We start from the raw sequence: 23,353 nt of genomic DNA, 5'->3' as shown, positions 1-23,353 counted from the left end.
TCAAAATATTATTCAGATTCCCATCTGCTTTCTTGCAATGGAAAAAAATAGTTCCAGATTATTAATCTATTCACAGCACCACGCAGTTGTTCTCTTTGATTGATGACAAGTGTTTTTGACATTAATGTCCTAGTTCTTATATTCTGTTAATGTTGTGGGTAAGTGTTTGTAGAAAACAAAACAAAAGTCTAGTTGAGAACAGATGGCCTAATTCTAATGGAAGAATTTCACACCAACTCCTTAAAGGCCTCTTCTGAACCCCTATGAACTCCTAGAGTGTTTTGCAGTTTCTCCCTCTCCCTGTCATACTGTGCATCAGAGACACAAGTTTTTAATTGCCCTGTCAGGCTTCCTTTCCTTCTTCCTGATTGTCACCACCCCTCACTTAGGTCTGTGATGATCTTTATCTCAGGGCAGATATCTTAGCCATGGAATATCAGCATTGTTCAGTAACCCAGCCAAGAGCAATGATTTAACTTTTACACAATGGAAAAGCAATACAGGAGAAGCATCGCTAAAGTGCCAGATAAGAAGCTTACATTTCAACAGAAACAGTAAAAACTTATTTCAGTTCCCTAGGTGTGGAGTCACACTAACATTAACCTGGCAGTGGCAAAGTCTCTTAAGAGCCCATCCAGCTTCCACTGGAATCAGTAACTGTCATACTGGACACAGGGCCAACCCTCCATCTGCCTGGTGATTATTATGGCAATAAAATGCATTTATAGAACTCTATATCCTTACAAATTAAAAAAATCCAACAGGCAGTCTCCTTCCATCATGGCTCTGTAGCCAGTGCATTGTCTAACACCAGTTAAATTCACTGCACTGTGCTGAAGAAGCGAATTAAGAAGCACTGTTTAAACAAGTCTTCAAAAAGTATTTTCTAAATAGCAACCTTTTTGAAAGGGCTGTAAAAGTGTCCCAAATACAATTTCAGGAATTGGCCAACACCAGTATTCCAGATCCACTCTGTGCTTCAGTCTCTGTTTAAAATCTCCATGGGACATTTCTTAAGGGGACCGGTTTCCCCCTGTGACCTTTGCCAAATTTCACCTTTCACCAGTTACATCACCCGTGGATGCAGTGAAATAAGAATCCAACTGCCTGCTGTCAGGTGATCTTGAAAAAGTCTGTCCACTCTTTCACAAAGCCATGGGAAAGGGAAACCAATATCAGAGTATTTTTAACCATAAATAATCACCCAAGAACATGCAGTTGTGTGTTTTTGCAAACAAGGTGTTCACCATGTGTTATGTGTAAATGAAACTCCAGGTTTTGACATCTTACTCAGAATATGGTAATTACAATGAGTACAAAATAAAAATATTAAACTGAGCTTGATGACTGTATCAGGGTACTAAGCAGTGGTTGTAGCTGAATTAACGGATGTGTCTACTATAGCTCAGCTTTCTTTGTGCAAGAAGACACGGGGAAATCCTAATGAAGAGGCAACTGGTAAATGTTCAATATGTTTAATACTTTACTCCCTCATTTAGAGAACAAAGGGTTGCCTGTTTCACACTACTGGTTTAGACAAAAGCAGGGCATGGAAATGTGTAATCTGCATTTTCTGAATAGTCAAGATTCACAAAGATGATTTCATGTCTCCTGTTGTTTTATGTTGGCATGCTAGCACAAGGGGACAAGAAGAAATCCAACATACAGGTTTTTTTGCTAAAATCCAGAATCAAAATCAGAAATATTCCCAGCTCTGTTGTGTTTGTAATGCAGTGTGAAGTACTGGTCTAATCTAAACACAGGACTACCACCACAGAGCGTAAAATTGACCTAATCTTTTAAATCAGGCTAAAATTACCACTCCTATCTCCAAGACCCAGCCTAATAAACTGATGAATATGTAAGAGTTTCTGATATCCAATGAGAAATCCAACTGTATAAAAAGAATAAAAGGATGATGAGAAGAGAGTCTGATTCTTCTCAGGAAGCTGCTCCTGCTAATGTGATGAGGAAACTCCCACTGTGAGCCATGTCGCTTCCATCATGTGGGACAACTTTATGAGACAGTGTCATTTTTTAGCTTTGGAAAAACACTGCAAAATGAATTTTTCTGGCAGTTTTGACAACAAAATGTGTTTTACCTTATGTTATAATGAACAGACTGACAGCCTTTCTGTAAATAATTCATATAAAAATTCATAACATACGACTGTGCAATTCAGATCCAGAAATGTGCACCTGTAACACTGCCAACACAGAGAACTAAGTACTCATTGCAATCAATTTCACTGGGCAGTTCTAGTTAAATATGCCCTACATTTATTTAAGTTTGAAAGAGAAGAGAAAGAATGATCTAATGCTGGTGTGTGCCTTATCTATTAATAGTCTGTTAGGTAACTGTCACCTTTTGGCAAGTTTCTGACACTGATGGAAAATAGTTAAACAGCAAAATATGAGATGTGCTTTACATTATACAAGAGCTAGCACCTTCCACTAGTGTTCCTGGTTGTTATATGAATTTATTGCCTTGTGCTGTTACCTTCAGGCATGGAAATGTCTCATCCTTCTGGTCTGGAAAGGAGTTTTTGGGCCTGAATGCCTATTTGCTTTTCTCCTAAAACCAGAAGAAGATATTAATATCTGAACCCATGTTTTTTCCTGGTCCTGGTGGATGTGCCAGCATCGGCCAAGAGTGTGAAGCTTCCCATGTGGGGAAACAACTTCCCCTTTTTCTGGCCCATGTCTGAAGTACAGCTCTGGCCTTATCTCCTTCTCTCTGTTCACCTCCTTCTTCCCACAGCAGGTGTTTGCTTTTTCTTTCTCTGTTCAAGGCCTATTTGGATTAACTTCTGTTCTCCACCACTTTTACGCAAAAGCGTCCCTAAGGCCCTTGATTTCCTGAACCCTTCTAGCAATTTTCAGAGCAAACGTCTGTGTAGCAAATGTAGAAATTAGGACAGTTATGAGGTCACCTATCCCAAATTGGACAGCTGGAAGCTGTGCGGGGTAAGGCCATGGCAACGCTCTCTGTCCAGGAGCACAGAGTAACAGGGTGCAAGGGACAGGTACCTGCACTCCTCTTACTCCTTGCAGGAGCCGGGCCCTGAGCCTGCCCCAGCTCTGCTCTCCGGGCAGCTCCTCGCCCAATGCGCCCACCAGCACCAGCTTTCCCTGGACACCCTCGGCATCAGCCCGCAGGGCTGCTCTTGAGGAGACAAGGGGAATTTGCAAGGCAAGCCCAGAGCTCCTCTGTCTGCGTGGCAGGGCTGAGGCAGCCAGGGCTGCCCGTGCAAGGGAGACAGGACACAGCCTTGCAGGGGAGCAGGGACGCGGGCACAGACGGAAGGGATGCCTGTAGAGAAGAAAGGATGCCGGCTCGGAGGAGAGTGGCACACAGCAGAAGAATGAGGGATGCTTGCCGGGCAGCAGCGAGGCACGCGCGGGACTGGGGATACACGCAGGGCATGAGGATGAACGCATTCGGCAGCAGAGCGATGAAGGCAGGGAGGAGCGGGGGGAAGCCGCGGCAGAGCAGCCCGACGGCGGCAGGGACGCGGACGGGGCGTGCCCTGGCTGGAGCTCAGCTCTGCCCTGCCCTGAGTGACTCGGCGGCCGCCCACTCGCAGCTCGGGGCACCGTGATGTGCGGGCGGGCGGCCCAATGGGGCCGGGGCGGCGGGGCCGGGGCGCGCCGAGCGCGGGCAGCGGGCGGGGCCGGAGCGGCGGGACGGCTCGGAGCGGCACGGACGGTGAGTGCTCCCGGGGCTCCTCCGCCGCGGCTCCAACTCGCCCGAAGTTGCGGGCGCTCGCCCCGCCGCTGGACGAGCGCCAGCTCGCCCGGAGCATCCCGGCGGCGCTGCCAGCGGCGGGGATCCGAGCGGCGCCGGCGGCTCCTCCGGGCCCGGCCCGGCCCTCGCTGCCCCCGGCGCCGCCGGCGGCCGGGCGTGTCCCCGGGGGGTCCCGGGCAGGGGGGCGGCGCGGCGGGCGCGGAGCCGGGGCGGGCGCGGGGCCCGGAGCGCGTCGGTGCCGGCGGGACGCGGGGGACGTGTCCGCCGGGCGCGCTCCTGCCGCCGCTCCCAGCTCCCCGCGGCGATGAAAAGGCAACTTGTCTGATTCATCCTCCTGGAAAACTTCACCCCCGGGCCGAGCCGGGCCGGGAGCGGCCCGGGGGATGCGCTGCCCGCTGCCGGGGCTCGGCGCTGGGATGGAGCCCCGGCGGAGTCGGGGCTTTGTGCGAGTTGGCAGGAGCGGAGCCCGGCCGAGGGGCGGGGAGGTGCCGCTCCCCGCTGTGGGTTCCCGCGGAGCGGCTCTGAAAAGGGGTTCGGTTTGTATTTCGCTTTTATCTTTTGTGCAGGGTAGTATTCCCCAAGCAGAGAGCGTGAGGAAATGGGAGCGACTTCTCATCTAATTGAAGCGGGATGAAATAAAGTGAAGTCGTGGGACAGCTGTGTGGGTTTATTTTTATACATCTCTAATTTGGACTAGGAGAGGAAGTGTCACCCTACTCCCCCTAACAATGGCTTCTTGTTGGGAGCCTGGGAAGGGAAAGAGAGGAACAGGGAATTTTTCAGGACTTAAAGTTTCAAACTTTTCCTTTGCTGGGGCACCCTGGTGCTGTCTGCAAGTATTGTAATGGATAACATCCAGTCTCAGTGCTCAGAGGTAACAACTCTGCAGGCATGACTGTGCTCCAGTTGTAAGTTTTTCTAGGTAGAAATAGTGGTGAAACGTGTGGATGGGAACAGACCTCCAGTTAATGCTTCCTTGGGTCAGGCTGCATGTGCCTGCTCTGTAAGAGCATCCATGCCTTCAAGCAGGGCAGCGCTTGGACTCGCTGATTTCTTTTCAGGAGAGCTGCTGGTATAGATCTGAGCAAATGCCATTGAATCAGCCTTTGAGGTTGTTATTGCTGTTACACAATTCCAGTGGAATGTGAGAGCTGGGCTTCCTGTTTTTGGTCAATCTGTAGAAGCGACTATAAAAGATAATAGATATCTCAAGTAAATTGCTTTTGCATGACAACTTGGAGCCATTGTCCAGCCAGTAACACTTGTGACTTCTCCAGTGAGCCTGGTAACCTGAGAAGCAAAACTCCTTAATGCTGGGAGACTTGCTCAGAGTAACTTTAAAGACAACAGCTGGAACCTGGATATAAAGAGGGAATAGTTACCGAGATCAGCATGTGCTAGTGCTGTGCATAATGATGTATAGAAATTCAGTCTGTTTTGAAAAGAAATCTTGTGCAAAGAGAAGCTGCTGGTAGTTTGTGAGTGGAGAGCAGTGATTCAGGGGGATTAGTGGACACAAGGCAGGTCCCCTGGGTGCAATATTCTGCAGCTGATTCTGCCCTGGGGGTGTTTGATGGCCTTATGTGGAGTGTGTGCACACACAGAGACTTAAAATTCCAGATCTGTTTGTTTGCATCTAAATAACTCTTGAAAAAAAAAAAAAAAGTAATAAAATAGTTTGTTAAATGAAACATTTTCCAAACGGTGTTGTTGTCACAGCCTGTTAATCTTGCCAACGATTAAACAATTTGAGGATGTTGCTTCGTTGTCACCAAGCTCCTTTAAAGGAATTTTTTGCTTGGGAAAGATGAATTACTCATTCTTTGTGTGAGTTAAGAGATCATAATGTGATTATTAAACTCAGTTATTCACTGCTAGATATAAAGAATTGTGTTTATTCAGGGTCTTTGTTCTCTTATCAGAATTAATCTGATGAAGTTTCCTCTCCTGTAAAATACTCAAACATCTCCCCAGATTAAAAATGCCCCAAACTCCTGAAACCTATTTACGAATTTTGGCCAGATGAGCTTCACAGTGGACTGATGGCTTCATTAGGTATTTGGATAAATGCAGAGGAAGCTCTTCCCCTGGGGCTCCCTGACTGATTTCTCTGCTCCGGGTTTCAATTGTGGTGAGATTAGGATTGTGAGTGAAGGAATTGCAGCCTCGTTAAATGAGTTTGCGCTGAATCCACTCATGCGGGATCTTCTAGTAACTCTTTCCTGTGTTTACTTGGCTTTCTAGTGGAGTGACTTAAATGGCTTTGGAGAGGCGGAAACACAACAGTTCTGACTTCAGGGAAGCAGAGTGCTGCTCAATGACTGATTGGAAGGGATGTTAGGGACAGTTAATTCAGTAGTTGTGCTTAAGCAGCTGCTGGTGATGTAAGTGATCTGTGTGCCTTGTGAACCACTTTATCTTTGTGTAGTGAAACTGCAAGTGCTCCACTTGGAGCTTCAGTGTGGCAGTTGCATTTTTGAAAAGGTATAACAGTGCATTGGGAGAAGATACATACTTTTACATGAGTGGCAGTGGGTTTAGGGAGGGTGTGCCCATCACAGATACTGTAATGCACTTCCTTATCTAAGTAGATGATGTGATCAGTAGCTCATTTCACACCTGAGGTTGTCTTGGTGGTGATACTTTAAGTGGTGGTAATTCATTTGGTGACGTGTCCCAATACACAGATAATGTTCTTGGTAATCTATTTTACACAGCATGAAATAATAGGTGGGGAAGCACAAAGGGGCTGTGTTTTCAGCAGAGCCAAAGACCAAGTAACTTCTGCTTTATATCATTATAAGGTATTTATTGTTTGTGGTTGGGGCTTGTTTGTTTTTTTAAGTTATAGTGTTTTGCATCTATTTGTTTCATAAAATTGAGAGATGAGAGATGTGGATTGGAATTCTCTGGGGACATTTGCCCCTCTTTAGATACAGGCCTGTTAGCTTGATTTTCTTGCACATGAATTGCCTGTGGCAGAGGAGGCGATGGAAAACCAGCATCAAGCCTGCTTGTATTATTCCAGCACAGGTTTTGTACAGATCCATCAGTGCCCTGTAAAGCAGGTCCCGGCTCTCTAATGGTGCTCACAAGGGCAGCTCTTGACCTGCCACGTTGGGAGGCAGTTTAACCCTGTGCAGGGATGTGGTGGTGCTTCTGATCACAAAGACAGTGCAAAGTAAAGGTGGGAAAGGAAGGAGGGAGGTGCCAGCTGTTCCAGTGTTCCTGTGCTGTTTGCAGAGGGTTGGACAGGTGAAATTTATGCAGCTGCTATTTGGTTTTTATCTGTGTACCACCAACCAAGAAACATGGTTTAAGTTGATGTTTTGTTCAGGATTTGAATATTATTCTGCCTCCACATATATTAGAGCAGCAATTCAGCATAAAAAAAGCCAGATTCTCATCTCTCCAGGCCAGCTGTTTAAACATGTGACTGACAAGCTATCATCCTGCCTGCTGCAATAACAGATATTAATTTTTAACTTTCTTTTAAGTTTCTTGTGAAATTGGGAATAGCCACAACATGATATGTTAATATTTATCAACCAGTGACTGGTCTTTGCATGGTCAGCACTCTCTGGACTAGGTACTAGTGTGCATTTAGTAATCTGTGTATCTTTTTGGACACTGAGCTCATGAAGTAATTAGAGTTGTTAATTACATCAAAAAAGCCAAACATGAATCTAGAAACCCCTACCAGCAGATGTGTAAAAGGTGGATACTGAATTTTAAAGGTTTACCAAACAGCAAAAGGAAAAAAAAAAAAAAAGAAAAAAAAGAAAAAGTTTACCAAATGCAAAACATTTCTGAATATCTTTTTGTTTTCACCCATGTTGCAAAACTGAGTTCAGCTCTTGTAATGAGGGTGATGCAAGGTTGAATTAGATCAGTATTTGTTGGACTACTGTAACAAATGTCACATCACCTATCCCTGGCCTCCAAGCCCCTTGATAGGCATTTGTCAACATCTTTGCACATGCATTCCTGTTGACACTTTGGGAATTGGATTATTGCACAAGCAGCAGTGGTTGTGGTTGTGGTGGGTAATATCTTGGCAGAGCTCTGCCCGCAGCACTGCTGGTAGGGGAGGGCATGAAAGGACTGTTTCCCCTGTGACCATCCCAGAGAGTTGCTCAGACTCTTGTGCAGTATCAGCTGTCCCTGCTTGCACCATTAAAGCTCTCTCCTAACCCAGAGGTGCCTGCTGCTCTTGCTGCTGGTGGGTAAGTAGGTGGGAAGTGTGATATAGCTGAAGGCAGTTGGGTGATGGTCCAGCATTGGGTCCTGGGTGCTATGGCTGGGAGAGATGATGCTCAGGGGGCATCCTGGAGGTCCTCTGAGCAGCAGCAGCTCAGCTGACAGTGACTGGGCTGCTCTAATTGCATTCAGCTGTGTGACTGCTGGTCATGAATGAACTAGTGTTGTGTCCCCTGCTCTGTACACAGGGGTTTGGGTGTTCCTGTGGGTGTACTGTCTCTCTTGGATTGATGGAATTAAAATAGGTATCTCTGGTGTGGTCTGCGCAGGGAGTAAGTATGAGGTGGGTGGTGTTTAGACACAGCAGCATTAGTTCAGCTTCAGTCTTAGCTGCTGCCTGCTTTGTGCTCTTCAGTGCTGAAAGTTGTAGGTGATGGGTCAAGCCTGTCCTAGTGTTTCCTGCACTGGATATCCTTCCTGCTTCTAGGTCAAGTTTCTCTGAAGTGGAGACTTGAATAGCACCTTTCCATGTGTTGTGAGATCCACTTGGAGCGCTGCAGAATGATCTGTGAAAAGTTTTCTGGTTTGTGCAAATACTTCCCAAATAAAGAGCTGAAGGTGTAGATTTCCTCTGGTTTACCCAGCTGGCGTTGCCACGCTGTGCCATCAAGCATGGGGACAGGGGATCCTGGCTGTCAGAAATCCTCCTTCCTCGTCTCACTGTGCTGCAGCTGCCAGTCCACCCCATCTCCACTGGCAAATGGCACTGGCACACCTGGGGTGGGCATGCTGTGACACTGGACACAGTGCCTGGGGAGGGTGATGGAGACCCACTCTTGTAACTGTTGCTGGAAGAGATGATTTGATTATAGCCAAAAGATGGGACTAATGTGCTTGTGGCTGCAGAGCCCAATTAGGGCAGCAGGTGCTGTGTTTGAGATTTCAGGTGTTCGGTGTTTTCCTGTGTCATCTTGCCAGCCACATAAAGAGCAACCTGTACCAGCTAAACAAGAAAATGTGGTTAATTGATGGAGCTGAAGACAGAGGTCTCCACCTAATAGGGCTGGAGAGTGGGGTGGGAGAAGGTGGCATACACATCTGTGCTTATGCTGTTTGATCTAGAGGTGATAGAGCTCTTCCATGGGCACATCTGACATCAGTGCTGACCACGACTGACATCAGTGCTGACCAGCAGCTGCCCTTCATCACCCTGTTTGCTTGGCTGCTCTGCCTTCTCCCAGCAGTTCTGTTCCCGTCAGGGGTGTGGACTTCCCTGGGCAGGGTGCTGAGCTGTGGTGGCCAGCAATTCTACTCAGTTACTGTGGCATCCACTGGTCTCCTGGGAATCTATAATCCATTGGCTTTTTTTGGTAATGGATTAAAAATGCCAAGGATGATAAGCAAGTCCTGTCTGGCCTGCTTGGAAGAATTATGTCACATGTTCTCCTCTAACAGCTAGGGGTTCCTGTCTGGGTTTGTGGGTTCATGCCTGGGCTACTTAAGCTAGTTTTACACTGTGTTTGTGAGTGGCATGATGATGAAAAGGGGGCTTCCAGGCTGCCAGGAGAGCTGCAATCAGCAGAGATGGAGCTATCCACAGTTGTTCTTTACCTTTTGTTTGTTTTGTCAGCTGATTCCTGTTAGTTTGTCTCTACCTTTCAGCAGGTGACCCATGAGGGTGACCACTGCCCATGAAATGCAGCATCCTTGGCAGGTGGGCTGCTTGTCTTAGGTCCCCTTCCATGTGTCCCCCTGTGCTGGCTGGTCTGCACTCCAGCACCTGTGCTGCTGGGCATTGTGCACATTCCTGGGGGCAAATTGACTCCTGCTGCAACATCCAGGCTGTCCTCATGGGCTGCGGTGGCCTGTGCACTACTGACATTTGGGAGTTAGTATGGAAGAAATAAAATAATGATTGGTTTGACATGTGTCTGAGGATGTGGGGAGCAGGATAACTGTCTGAAATGGGAAGCTCTGGTTAGGAGTGCTGCCGATTGCTCATGCCAATCCGTATGGGCCATATGCTTCTAACCAGTCTCCTTGTCTCATTTCCTTCTCCGAAATGCTTACAGCTGTTTTTCCTGCCGCTTCAGTAGGTTTTTTGTTCCTGTAAAAAGAGTGACAGCTCACAGATGCTGCTGGGAGTCCCCACTGAATAGCTGGGAAGAGAGACTATTACTGTGATCTTCAAGAGAAGATAAAGTGTAGTGTCTCTGTGGGCGGCCTAATTACTGATGTTTTAAGTAAGCTTTTTTTCTTTTTAAAGCTGGCAATAGACTTAACTGCCTCATTCACTGTTTCCTCATCACATACTGCCTTTAGTGATGTACATGAGAGAGGAGGTAGTTGATGAGGTCACTTAGGTGTAGAATAAGGAAGGATGGAGTGAAGTTGTCCATAATCATGTGTTGAGGTGTTCAACATTCAGCTTTTCTGCTCTGCTTATAATGTTTGGGTTAAACTTCACAATATTGCTTAGATGTTGGCTTTTTTCCTAAAGAGGTCTGTGACCAAAGTGATAGCAGTGCTTGAGGTTCATCATTGTTGGTCCTCCACTTACTCCAGTGTACCATCTCTTTGTCCTGTCCTTTCTGCATTCTGCCAAGAGAAGTAATTGCAGACTTCTCTAGCTGGGTTAATGATCCAGCCCTGGCCATGTGAAGAAGGAGCTGTAGAGATGCTGATGCCTATGCAAGTGTTTCACAGTTTATGGCTGGCTGGTAAAAGGGCACCTGAAGACAGTGAGAGAGGCTAAATCTGCTTTTAGACAAATGACCTGTGCAAGGAATGTGGGGCTAATGTGGCAAAAGAAGTGGCTGTGTTGAGTTGGCTTGAATGCCAAGGTAAGACAGGGTCTGTAACAAATAAAACCCAGTGGTATGTTGTTTCTGAAGTCAGTGTGATCTTGGATTAGTTTAGGTGCTGAGAGTCAAAAAAATCTCTGCTTTTAGTGGGTTGATTGCCTGTTGGCCATAAGCCCTAAATAAGCAAAACTTGCTTTCTTTTCCAGTCCTCTGCTTTGCCTTTTTTGCAGTCCCAACTGCACAAAACAGTGAGATGTCCCAACAGCTGTTGTACTGGTGTCTGAGATAGGAAACCTTGTATGGGATCCTGGTGGTGTGTCTATGGCTGGTGACTGTTTTCCTGCCTCGTCCTCCCAAGGGTCTCACTGTTGTGCAGGGAGATGTGGATTGGCTTTTCCTCCTATAAAAAATATACTGGGGCTGTAGTCTCCTCACCCCATGTTATAAATTAAAAACTGCTGTGGGAAATGCAAAATAGAGTAATTCTGATTTGTGTTCTTTTAGAGCCCTGTTCTTTAGACCAAAATACACAGGATAAGTCTGGCCCTTCCCTCTATTCATTTTCATAGCCTCCTTTGTTTTTAATTTATGTATCTTTTTATTCTAAATTCCTCCCATCCCCAAAATAGAACAGACATCAGCCTGCAAACAAAGATTGCCAGGCATTGGTCTTGTGGATTATAGTGGCTTTTTTGGCCTGCTTGGAGACTGAGCCCCACCCTACGTAGGCTAGGATTAAAAATAGTCTTTCTTTTCATCAGGCTCAAAACTGTACACAACACATCTATGTCTTGGTTTCTGGGGCATTGGCAGCCACAGGAAGCCCTTCAGCTATAAAATACCTCAGAAAATCTGTTTGCTGCTAATTAATCCAAAAGTGCTAGGGTGGCCACTGTTGGAAAGGTGTAGAGCCAGATGTCTAGCTGCCAACCACGTAGCTACCTTAGATGTTGATTAAAGTTTAGCTGTGTTTCTTGAAGGGCCTGAAGAAATGGAGAGCTCTACCCACAGCATTGCATTGGGCTGCCGCTTCAGGAATGTCTCAGCTCAGGTGCTGAAGGATGTCCAGTGGCCAGAGACTGCCCCACAGCCTCCAGCTCAGTCCTGTCTGTCCAGACCTGAGCTGCACTCCTCCCTCTTTGTATAAAACAGGAAGAGCATTGAGGGCAAGAGGCTGAGTGGTGTCTGGTGTGGTGATCTCATTCCCCCATTGCCTCTTGGAAAAGGCAGGCCTCAAACCCAAGCTTCTTAGGCAAGTCTGAGTGGTTGGCCATGGGATAGCAGAGGGAAGATCTGAGTGTCTCCTTGCTCTGGGCATCTGTTCTCTGCCTCATGAACCTCCAGTGTTGACGTCTTGTGTTGTTTCATTTGTTTTCCGCTGTCCTTGGCCTGCTTGGTGGGGCAGGGAGTTCTTTTACAAGCTGGTAGGAAGTGCTGCTGGCCGGCCCCAGCCCTGTCCGTGGGGAAAGGCAGGATGCTGCTGACCCAGGATCTGGAAGCAGGCAGTGCTGCCTGGCAATTCCTCCAGTTTAGCCACAGCCTTTATGGCTGTTTATGGCAGGGGTGGGAGTAAATGGGCAGGGGAGTGTGATGGGAGGAGGGCAGGGAGACTCTGCCCAGTGCCTGCTCCATGGCTGGTAATGACTAGTGTGCTCTGTGCGCCTGGTTTATGTGACCTTGGTGATCAAAGGTCTCTCTGTAATCAGAGAAAATGCTGCCTTCTCTTCAGTTTCTGTAGACTCTGCCTTGGCCTGTTCTGTTTCTGTTAATTCTATTCTAGAGTAGACTGTAAAAAAACTTAAAAATGTGAAATATTGTATTGTCTCATAAAACCTTTGTAAATAGTCATGAAACTGTAGAAGGATGCTAGAAGGATTTTATTTCCCCCAAAGCCTAGGGATGAGCTTTCAGCCTTTTCTCACTCAGCTGCGTGTTTTTTACTTTGAGAGTCAAGGGGCTATTTATTCATATCTCAAACTCTTAAAGTGGAAAAACTGACTCCTACAGGTAGGTCTTTACTACAGACTTTCTTGGTGCTAGAGGAAACCAAATTTTTTTTTTTTTTTTTTTTTTAATATGCTAGCCAGGCTGCTTTAAAAATTAGTATAAATACTGGAACTTACACAAGGCAAAGTGAGTTGCTGCCCACTGCAGAGTCAGATCAAGACAAGGAAAAACCTGCAAAACACCAACTTGGGGAAAAACATAAAGAAGATCTGATAATCTGGTAGATGAGACAGGCTGAGTGACATCAGAAATGCTGCTGGCTTATATCAGTGTTTCCCAGCTCCAGAACTGGGCTGTGGCTCAGAGAGATGCTGTAGGTAATCCTGCCCCTGGCCTATGCAGCTTCTGCTGGAGTTGGTGTGCTAGAACTGCTTCTCCTGCCTTGTGTCCAAATGATGGGGAGACTGTCTTGCTAGGGGGAAAGTATAAAGAATTGATTGCAGAATTCTGAGGACATCCTCTACGATTGCTACTGAAATTGTTGTCTCTTTGAGGTGGTGGGAAATGAAGTTTTAGAAAAATCCCCTTTGTTTTCCCTTGCTTTTTTTTTCTGAAGGTCAACATATGAAAAGTATTGCTATACTAGAAAGCAGATAGGAAGGCATGTGATTCTGCATTGTGTGGCTTCTTTTTGCCAATATATTAATGACTAAATTAGGGGCTCTCCAGAGCTGAACACACAAGACGTTTGAAATTCAGTTTAACGACCCTGGATAACAGAAGCTTGTATCCTGTCTGGATTAGATGAAAGGTGATGTGCAGTGGGTTGTTCCTGAAACAAGTTTGCACGGTCACCTGTGTGCCATTTCAATATTCTTCCTTGCCTGTTGTGTTAACTTTAGTTACAGTTTTCAGATTTTTTTCCTATGTGCTCATTCTCTCAAAGTACCTTTTTTGATCAGATTTGGGTTTTTTTGATGTTTGTGTTGATCTTTGCCTCAGTGATGCTGTTGGTGCATGTGGTACAGTCCCAGCTCTGGTAGCAGAAGCCCACATACCAGGACTTCTGCTCCATGGATTCTGCTCAAAATAACAGGGAAGGAGGGGTTTCTGATCTGCCTCTTCCACTGTCTCCTCTGTACTATGAGGTAGAAGAGTGTCTTGCTCTACTTTCACAAACAGTAGGACTGAACATGTTGCCTTTGATGGGAACATCAGGAACTGGAGGAGGTCCCATGGATTTCACAGTCTCTGATCCTCTTTTCATGGAAGATCTTGGTGCAGCCCCTCTCGGCAGATGAAACTGCTGGGCAAGCACCAAAGTTCTCAGTCTGTCCAGTGCAGCACTGACCAAGTGGAAATTTGAATTCAAGGTATCCATCCCTGTAATTGGCGTTCATGCTTTGTGAAGCGGTGCTTCAGCTGGGTCTGAAAGATCATAAATTCTGGGTCCTTGTTTATGCTGCCATCGCAATCTTGTGCTCCTTCCTGCTAATCAGCCAGGAAGGGTTTGTGGAGTGTTGTTTGGGTTTGGAACAGGGCTGTGGTTTTGAGATTCCAGGATGCTGAGTCTTGTCCCAGGGACCGGCTTGGATGCTCTCCTGCCTTGGAGCCTCTGCAGCAAGATGTTAGTGAGCAGGCTGATATTCCAGCCCATCCCTGTTTTCCTTGGGCTAATCCAGTGTTTGCCTGGTGCTATAACTGCTGAGCAGCTGTAGTACTGTGGTGATATATACACGTATATATTCTGCTATAAATCCTGTAGTTAAACATTTCCTTGACCCAGCATAAAACAAGGTGCTTGTCTCCAGCTGGTCACAGAAATAAAGGAAGTGAGTTCCAAAACAATATTGCAATTAAGCTGTTTTTTCCTGAATTTTGCACAAAAGGTTTTTTCCTCCAAGAATGGATTGCGAGGACTTTATTTCAGGGAATACATAGGGTGTTGTGGGTGTATATAAAGTTACCCTGTTGTGATTGGCATTGGGCAGGCATTCAGGGAGAAAGTTGACCCTTGTTTTTAAGAACTGTTTCTGAGATAGCAACATTCTGAAGGTCAGTAGAGAGCAAATGGAAATACGTTTACAAGAGCATTCATGTTTCTCAGTGTTCCTGGTAATAATAAGCAAGTTTCTGAATCCTCACTTAGATAGAATTCACCTCTCCCTAAGGAGAGAGGGGAAACTGGGCCTTCTGAAGACTGAAAATATTTTGAATAAGCAGCCTTAATGTCTGACCTAAACTCTAGCCTGTTCCTTTCTGTACTGTTTGGATGAGGCTGGGACTAAGCTTTCTTTGGGGACATGGATGGGAGGTTCCTATGCAATGCTGCTCCTGCCCTTCTTTTGCCCACCCTTCTGTAATGTTCTGGTTGATCTGATTTCCAGCTGGGCTCTTGCCACTGTATTATATAAACCAAATGCTCAAGCAAAGGCAGCATAGTCAGACTTCTTGATGAAAACTTGAAAAACTGATTTAGCTTCTGCCCAGCTAAGAAGCTCCTGGAAGTTACTGTAGCTGTGCTGGATGGATGGTAATAGCAGTGCCCAGCCTACATTAGTTAGATCCATCACTAATGACAACAACTTTTATTCCTCCCTCCCCTTCCCCCTCTTTCTGTAAGTAGTATATACAATTTTTCTGGGTTATATAGGGTTGGTTTAGTCGGTCCCTTTGCTCCCTGTGTTCTGAAGATCTTTATAAAAAGAGTTTTGAAAGTCATGAAATGGAGTAAGGTTCTGCCTCATACAGTCCTTGAAGCCCGCTGTTATGCAAGGACCTTTACAACCAGTAGTCAATGATTCACTTTAGCAATTAAAGCTCTGTGCATTGGTTTGATATCAACTTGGCATATAGCAAGGCATTGCACTTTCTTCAGTGCATTGCCCTTTCACACAGCTGATATTCTTGCTCAGCTTTTGGACCTCTTTGGTATAATGTTGAACCTTCGGTGTCATTGCTCCCAGTGATAGATCTACCTCTTCTGCCTGAGCTCCCAAGTTGCTTCATGCCTTCTATAAAATACTATGCCTTGTTTGGCTTTATGTAGGCTCTGTAGATGTTTGGTTTTTTTGCTTTTGTTTTGTTAGCTTCTGTGATGAGGGTTTCTTTAATACTAATTAATCAACTAATTAATAAATATTAATTTCTTTAATACTAATTTCTTTAATACTAATTTGTAAAGCATTAAACTCAACAGCAGCAACAGACTAGAGACTATAAGAAATCTGCTGTCAAAGCAAAGGCTGGCTCCATAGCACAGAGATCAGTCTGCTACTGTTTTTTATTGTCTGGAGAATGTGAGATGGCTTACTAATCAACAGTGCAATGAACTGTGTGGTGAAGCTTGCACTCAAGGGACCTGAAGGCTTTGGGTGACAACTTAGAGTGTGTGTGTGAGTGGTAATCCAACTCCAGCCCACCTTTCTACATATTTGAAAAGTAGTTGTGGGAGACCCTGGAGTTACCCTGTCCAGCAGGACTGTCCTACAGGAGACTTTCTGTTGGAGTCTGAGAAAAAAAGCAGTTGGAGGGAAGCCAACAAGTGCATGAGCTAAATACCAGAAAAAGCTTCAATGTCCCTTGAGATGGGATTTTGGACTAGTTCAATACAGATGAATTTATAGGCCCCCTTGCACAATATGATGAGCCACGTGCCTCTGGCATCATGAGATACCAGTCCCTTCCTGAAGATCCTCCCTGGATGTGTGTCCTGCTGCCCAGGCTGGTCAGTACCTGAAACCTTTCTGATAGTGGGAGCTCACCTGCAGATGTAGGTGGGGTGTGTGGGACTGAGGAGCCACCCAGTGGCAATCTCCCACAGCCTCCCACTGGCCAGGAGTGGGTGCAGCAAACTGGTCTGCACAGTGGTCAACATTTGGCCAAATGTCCATTTGGTGGCTGCAGCAGGCTGTGATTGCAGAGGTGTAACCTCTTCTTGCATATAGGTAGAAGGTATCTCTGGTTCTGGATAATTGCCAGTCTTGCTATAGTCCATGAATCTATTTTTCAAGCCACATCTTATATACTGCTATAATTTTATTTTGAAGATTACACCTATTTTATTAGTAATCTAATAGGGTGCTCCTGTAGGCAAGTCCCTGGTGGTATTTGGCATTAGAGAGAGCTCTTGTTTTCAGTTGACTTTTTTTAAGTCGAAATGAGGTGCAGTGTTTGGCTTTGGTAGCAGTATTTATGTTTTAGTACTTAGGAAGTGAATCTTCTCAGGGGAGAAATCTGGCTCAAGTAGCTGAAGACTTTGTAAAAGTATTGCTGCTGCTCAGGCTGCAGAGTATCACTGATAGAAAGTTAAAAGGCTTGTGACAGACTTGTATGAAAATATGGACCTCTTGTAAACAAATCTGTACTCTTGTAATTTGCATTGTGCAACCATTTGCATTATGATTGTTTTTTTGGTGCTTCTTAAAACTTTCTTTAGTGTATGTCAAAAGGCCTTAGTTCAAAGAACTACATTCCTATTAAGTGGCAGCTTTTCCATATTAATACATTCCATGAGGATACAGTCCACATGAATGCTGTATGCTTCTCAATTGTAGATATGTCTAAACTGCGTGTTGCCAAAAATGGATCAGAACAGTCACTTGTGTTCTGCAATAGTGCAGTTGTAGTTTAAAATACTATTTCCTTGAGTAGAGACTGAAGGTGGATAGTCACCTGGAGCATGTTCTCCCAGAGAGCAGAGGATTGCCTGAGTCATGGCAAGGACAGACTTTGGTGATGGACAGAGCTGGCAGTTGAGATGAAAGATAAAAATGTATGTTTGTGCTTCCAGGACCCTCCTACCAGACCTGGTGCCACTCTTTGTCCACTGGCCTGGTCTGTGGAGTGGCTGAGCTGGTTCTAACTGGGATGCTGTGCTAACAGTGGGCCCTCTGCCCACTGCCTCATCTTCCTCCTGCTGGTGTCCATTTGACCCCTCAGCCAGCCAGGATGGGAGGACTGAAGTGCTGAGGAGAAGAAAAGGGACAGGATGGCCTTTGGATGATGTCAGCCCTGCCTGGGTGCAGTTCTCCTGTGTCAGGGCAGTTCCTCTTCCCAAGCTCCAGTCATTAGGCTTCATCTGATGCTGTTATAATCACCCAAAGTGTTTTCTTTGGGGTATGATTGTTTCAAGGGTTAGGTGGAGCTGCAAGACTGGCTTAAAAATATTCTCTACTCTGAGTTCCTTCCACTGGCTTCTCCTTTGGTTCAAATATGTAGCAGAAAGGATGGGAGAGTGCCTCAGAGCTGGTGATGCCCTGCTCAGGCCTGCAAGACTGGCTGGACAGATCCCAAAGGCACTGCAGACTCCTGTGGTGTTTTCAGTGCTGGCTTCTGCCCTGGGAAATGCAGCTCATGGGGCAGCTGCTTTTCCAGTGGACGTGCAGAAAGGGTTCCCAGGTAATCTCTTAATTTCGTTCTCCCTTTACAAAAAACCCTCATCCAACCCTAGACTCCCTATGGCCCATGGTCTCCAGAGAATAACTTGTTCGCTTTTTTTTCCACTTATACCCTCTCCACACCCACCTTTTTTTAGCCTTTTGAATTTAATAAAGTGGTGACTCAGTACTAAATATAAAGCCTCCTGCTTCCAGCATCATCTGCCTGTGGCTCATTTCCTGGAGCTGACATGGTTGAAGCCTCCCGATTTCCTTATGAAAGAACAAGACATGAAACATCCTTTGCGTGGTGATCTGGGCATACTTGTGGAGTTCTTTGGTGACTGCTTGGCTCCCTGATCTAAGCTGTGAATAATTAGCTGGTTAATTGCTAAGCTGAGCACTGGTGGAGCACAGGGTAAATCGGGAAAATCCTCAGATCTGTTTTGCACTGCAAAATCATAGTCAAGTTTGCAGGCGTTTTTTAAATAAGGACCAACTTTCAGTCCCTCCTGCATATGGAAGGTTTTTATTAAATAAGCATGAGCCTGACTAATGTCTTGCTTTCTTCCAGATGACAGGCTCACTGACAGAGCAGCTCAGGAAGCTTTTAAGGGGGAAATCTAGCTAAGATGGACTTGTTTTTTCTTTAAAAAGACTGATAAACTGAGGAGTTAAGGTCAAATGCTTGCTCCTCGCATGTCATATGTTCCCATAGCTGTTTACATTGATGGGATTTACTCTGCCATTGGTTGGCACTGAGGGAGAAGGCAAAAAGCGCATAAACCCTCAATTTATATCAAAAAGCACAGGTGAGAGTCTTTCTATCTGTTAATAATTTTGTTAAAATCCTTAGATTTAAAAGAATGTGGACAGAACTGAAGGGGGGGAATATCTTCCACATGGTAAATGGTCACAGTCCAAAATGGGGTGGTGGCTTTGCTTTCTAAAGCCCTGGCTCAAAGAGCATGGTGTTTTTTCTCTGTAGTGAAGTAGTCTATTTAAGTTACCTGTTTTTCAGTTAGGTATTCTTTTGAACTTCTCCCTCTATTTTCTTTCCTTTATTGATTTTTTTTGGTTTGTAAGGAGAGGGGATGTTCCTGAAAACACTTGATTTGCAGCACCAGAGCAGGCAGAGGCACGAGACTGAGCTGCTTTTGCTGCTCCTGAAGGCTCACCAAGGTCTGCTAAGGCTCTCTTGGCTCTGGGATATCCCCAGGCTGCTGTGGCCCTGCCCTCTGGCTGTGGAGGTTTCTCTAGTATGGGGATGCTGGAGTGGGCCAACATGTCCTATACCCCTGTATTGATTGACACTGGAGCTGGCTGTATCCCAGCAAACAGATATTTTAGGCAGGAGCTAGAAGTGCCAGCAGTTAAAACCCATCCCAAAAATCACTGGGACAAATGTAGCATGCCCAGGGACTTGTTCATCACCATGGATGTCATCGTTTATCTCAAACAGCTTCCAACATTAGCGTGGTATCTCTTGGCATTAGTGAGGATAACACTTCTTTCGGAGTGAGCAGGAAAACTTGGTGTCTAGAAGCAAATAGTTGTCTTCTTCTGGACTCACTGGGGAGAGCAGTGGGGCTGCACTGTAGCCAAAGGCCAGCAGCTCCTTTCCTCCCCCAGAACTTTGCCAAAGGGTCAGTTCTTGAGGGTCTGTGGTGAAAGGTGATGCCTGAATTTACCCTTTCTGCTCCCTTGTCACCTGGAAGGCAGCAGCTGCCGCTCCCACAGCCATCATTGAGTACCTTCTGGAGGGCAAATATGTATTAGTGGCCTCCCAGTGAAACTTGGCAGCTGGAGCTGGGGAGGAGATGTGTCCCCTTGCGCAATGATGTGCTGGAGGAATCCTGCCAGTGCTGGAAGTTCTCTCTGTGCATAAACCTACATCACAATGTTCTATGCAGGGGAGTGGTTGTGTCACCTGAGCACCTCAGGCACCTTCTTCTTCCCTAAAAGGCTTTTTCTAAAGCGGGAAGAAGAGGAAAATACTCTGGTATACTGGCTCTACAAAAAAAAAATTCCTATTTTGGAAGAGTGTGGGGAGTGGTGTGAGAGCAGGCGTGTCGAGGAAATGTGTTGGGAGTGCCCGGGGAGCTGTGGGTTCGCTGCCTGCCATCGCCACACCCCGGTGTGCTGAGTCTCAGGACATGACGTAGAGATGAGTGGTGCTGGCACCGCCGAGGTGCTATTTTAGCTTTGACTGTAATTGCAGGTTGGACCGCCAGGACTGGATTTTGAGTGTTCACAGAGCAGAGTGCACTCAAAGCTCTGGAAAAACTGGCTATCTCTGATCCTTTGCAAATGTAGAAGATGGGTATTTCGCGTGCATTGCGCGTGAATTGAGCTCCTTGTGGTGGAGCCACTGAGGACCTGTGCTACCCGGTGACGAGGCAGGGATGTCCTTTCTCTCTCAGTCAGAGGGAATGATTATACCTGATAGCCCTGTAGGATGCTTTACACTTACCTGAAAGGAGAAAAGCGAGTAAGCAGCAGTGCCAGATGATGGAGACAAGGAGAGGAGGCTTTTCTTTCCCCCCAAAAAAGTAGGCATTGCTTGTGCAATGGCTCTGCCACTGATAGAAAGTCACAACCTGATTTAGCTCTGGCATGCTCTCCCCAGGACCTGTCAAGCCCCAAAGCCTTGCTAACCCTTACAGGATGAAATTTATGCTCTGCACTAAATGTAGGATGGAAAATGGAGGATATAGGATGAGAAACATGAGATGAGTTTCTTCATTTTTGTTGCATGTTTGCCCCTAGACTTCACAGGCTGGATGCAGTCCCTGATTTTGGTCAGAGCAGCCAGTTGGGCTCCCTGCACCCAGAGGCTGATGTGATGCTGAAGCCAGTTGCTGGTGCAAATCAGAGCAGAGTTGCTCTTCCCTAAACCCTGTCTGATGTGCAGTCAGCCTGGGCTCCATGGACTGCAAAAGTATTTTTTCAGTCTCACTTCTTTCAAGTTGCAGCTGTAGTTCTGAGCATAAAACCAAAACCCTCTATTTTGGTTTCCATGATGTTTACCATCCTGAGGAAGCTGGCAGGCTGTGGCTTCAGGGTTAGGTTTTTTGTTTTGTTTTTTTGGGGTGTGTTTTATACTTCTTTTTAAACTTCACAGCTGGAAGCTAAATTTTCAGGTGATATCCAAGAAATGGTACCAGGCAGTGACTCACTTTCCTGGCTGATGTAATTTCTAAAGAGAAATAAAAAAAATCACCTAGTGACCATAACTTTTAGAACAGTCATGAGTTCTTCAAATTTTTTACTAATTCAAAAATTGTGTTTATTAGTAAATAACATAGTTTCCTTTTGGCTATAGGAATGCTCAAACGTTATGAACTTAACAGGAACAGAAATCTCTGAAATATATGACTATAGTTTGGAAAGCCGAATTAACCTTTCTGGTGATTGATTCTGCTCCTGTGCATTGCATCAGCAACACACAGTACATGATGTTTCTGTTGCTTGTGTCTTCCTGGCTAGCAGCAGATGTCTGTCCCTGTTCTGTCTAGAGCAGACAAGGATTAATTGCTGAGGTAATGCAATATATTACAGTATGGGCCAGCTTTGAACTCTGTATTTAATTTAATCTATTCAGAAATATTTTATTTTCATTTTTGAGAAAATAAGAGGTGAAATATCAGGCAGCATCCTCCTTCAGTGCAGACTAAGGCCAGATAGGTCTGGATCCTTAGTATTCTGTGAGCTTCTGATTGTTTCCAAGACATCCATAAAATAAGTACATAAAACCAAATACAAGCTTGCGTTTCTGTTTAACTGGGCACGCTGAGAACTAGCAAATCAAAATGCATTCATTTTAGAGAGTAAAGAGCAGTAGAGGGTTTTGTTTTGTTTTGTTTTTTAATAATTAAAAAACCACAGAACTTTAGGTAAGCAAACTATCTTACCGCTTGCTGATCCCACGTGCGGAGCAGTCAAAGACCAGGAGGTGTTGGGGAGGATCCCCTCGGGAAGGCTGTGCTCGCGGGATGCTCGCGGGATGCTCGCGGGATGCTCGCGGGATGCTCGCGGGATGCTCGCGGGATGCTCGCGGGATGCTCGGGCCCTGGAGCGCATCTCTTGGCAGCGTGACCGCATCCCTGGGAAGCGACCTCCCATCGCTGGGCGGGGAGGCAGGGAGGAAGGAAGGAATGCTGGCTGCCCAGCTCCAGGCTGGGGGTGTGGGAGACACTTCAGCGCTCAGGCCGGGCGAGGGATTGGCTTTCCCTGGGAGGAGAGGTAAGGAAGGCTGAGGAAGGGTGTCCTGGGGCGGGCTGGTGTGTGGGTGCTGCCCGCTGCTGCGGATGCCAGAGACTGTCCTGCAACGACTTGTTTTGCTTTGCTTTTCTCCAAAAAAGTCTTGTAATTCCTGCTGCTGTAGTAGATAGAGGAGAACAGCTGGGGGCAGAGCGAATTTCATGTTTTGATGTGTGTAAGTTGGAATTTATCGGTGCACCTGACGCATGTGAACAGCAGCGGCGAGGGCTGCCACAACTGCATCACTGAGGGTTTAATGTTTCGGTGAGACACACTGAGGGTGTGTCTTCTCAGAACTCAGGGACTCAGTCTTGTTCCATCTCAGTCTGCAGCAGGCTTTTACAAAGCAGAACTGCTTAAACTTGCATGCTAAAGTGTTAAATATTTAAACTTCTGCCTTGCAGAAAGTGCGAGGATCTCCGAGTGCTTTCGGGAAATGGCTGTAGGCTGCTGGCTGTGGTGGCTACTGAACTTTTTGGGGTGTTTCGCGTGGAGAGGTTGGGCTCTGAATGCTGTGGAGGCATTACAGGCTGGTAGGATTTAGTTTCCTAACAGAGGAGTTTATCTTGCTTGCTATAGCTGATGCTGGGAGCCAATGCAGACACTCTAAACACTTTAGTAGTCACTACCAGCTTAAAACACTTGCATAACAGTGCTTTTAAGTATTGAACTGAAATGCTGAATTTTTTGTGCTAAAAACTTCACTAGTCTAAAAAACCTGTAAAACACTTCTGGTATAGCTTCTTCATGTCCTAATTTTGTTTGTACTGAATGTATTGCTCTGAGGTTTTTGCTAAGTTATGTTTTATTAAACTGATAATATACTTGCTCTTAGCCAGAAGGCTGAGAAGAGACATTTTACCCTGCATTTATTCAGTGAAGCATCTGTCTCTAAAGAATGATTTCCACAGCTGGAGGACTCTCACACCCTCCTGAAATTCAAAGTAATGATGAGGTTGCATGCTGTTTGCAGTGCATACGTCTCTTTAACCACAACATCTGTCCTAGGGGTA

General features: G+C 45.9%; 1 protein-coding gene across 8 annotated transcripts in view; it reads left to right on the top strand.

The window, feature by feature from the left end:
* The first annotated feature begins 3,643 nt into the window (after positions 1-3,643).
* PLS3 (plastin 3) overlaps positions 3,644-23,353 on the top strand; it is a 50,004-nt gene continuing 30,294 nt past the window's right edge. For 2 of the 8 annotated variants that reach the window (XM_086850228.1, XM_086850224.1), the window contains exon 1: positions 3,644-3,709. The gene's annotated coding sequence lies outside the window, so the exon portion shown is untranslated. Of the gene's footprint in view, positions 3,710-4,032; positions 4,285-7,763; positions 7,975-22,124; positions 22,323-23,353 lie in introns of those variants that run through there. The other 6 variants (XM_086850230.1, XM_086850225.1, XM_086850229.1 and 3 more) reach the window with 5 other exon arrangements.

The sequence above is a fragment of the Cyanistes caeruleus genome, chromosome 14 (assembly GCF_971803275.1).
Source record: "Cyanistes caeruleus chromosome 14, bCyaCae1.hap1.1, whole genome shotgun sequence".
In the NCBI taxonomy this organism is placed as follows: domain Eukaryota; kingdom Metazoa; phylum Chordata; class Aves; order Passeriformes; family Paridae; genus Cyanistes; species Cyanistes caeruleus.
The sequence above is the reverse complement of the archived record's forward strand: the minus strand, read 5'-3'. Positions and strand labels throughout refer to the sequence as shown.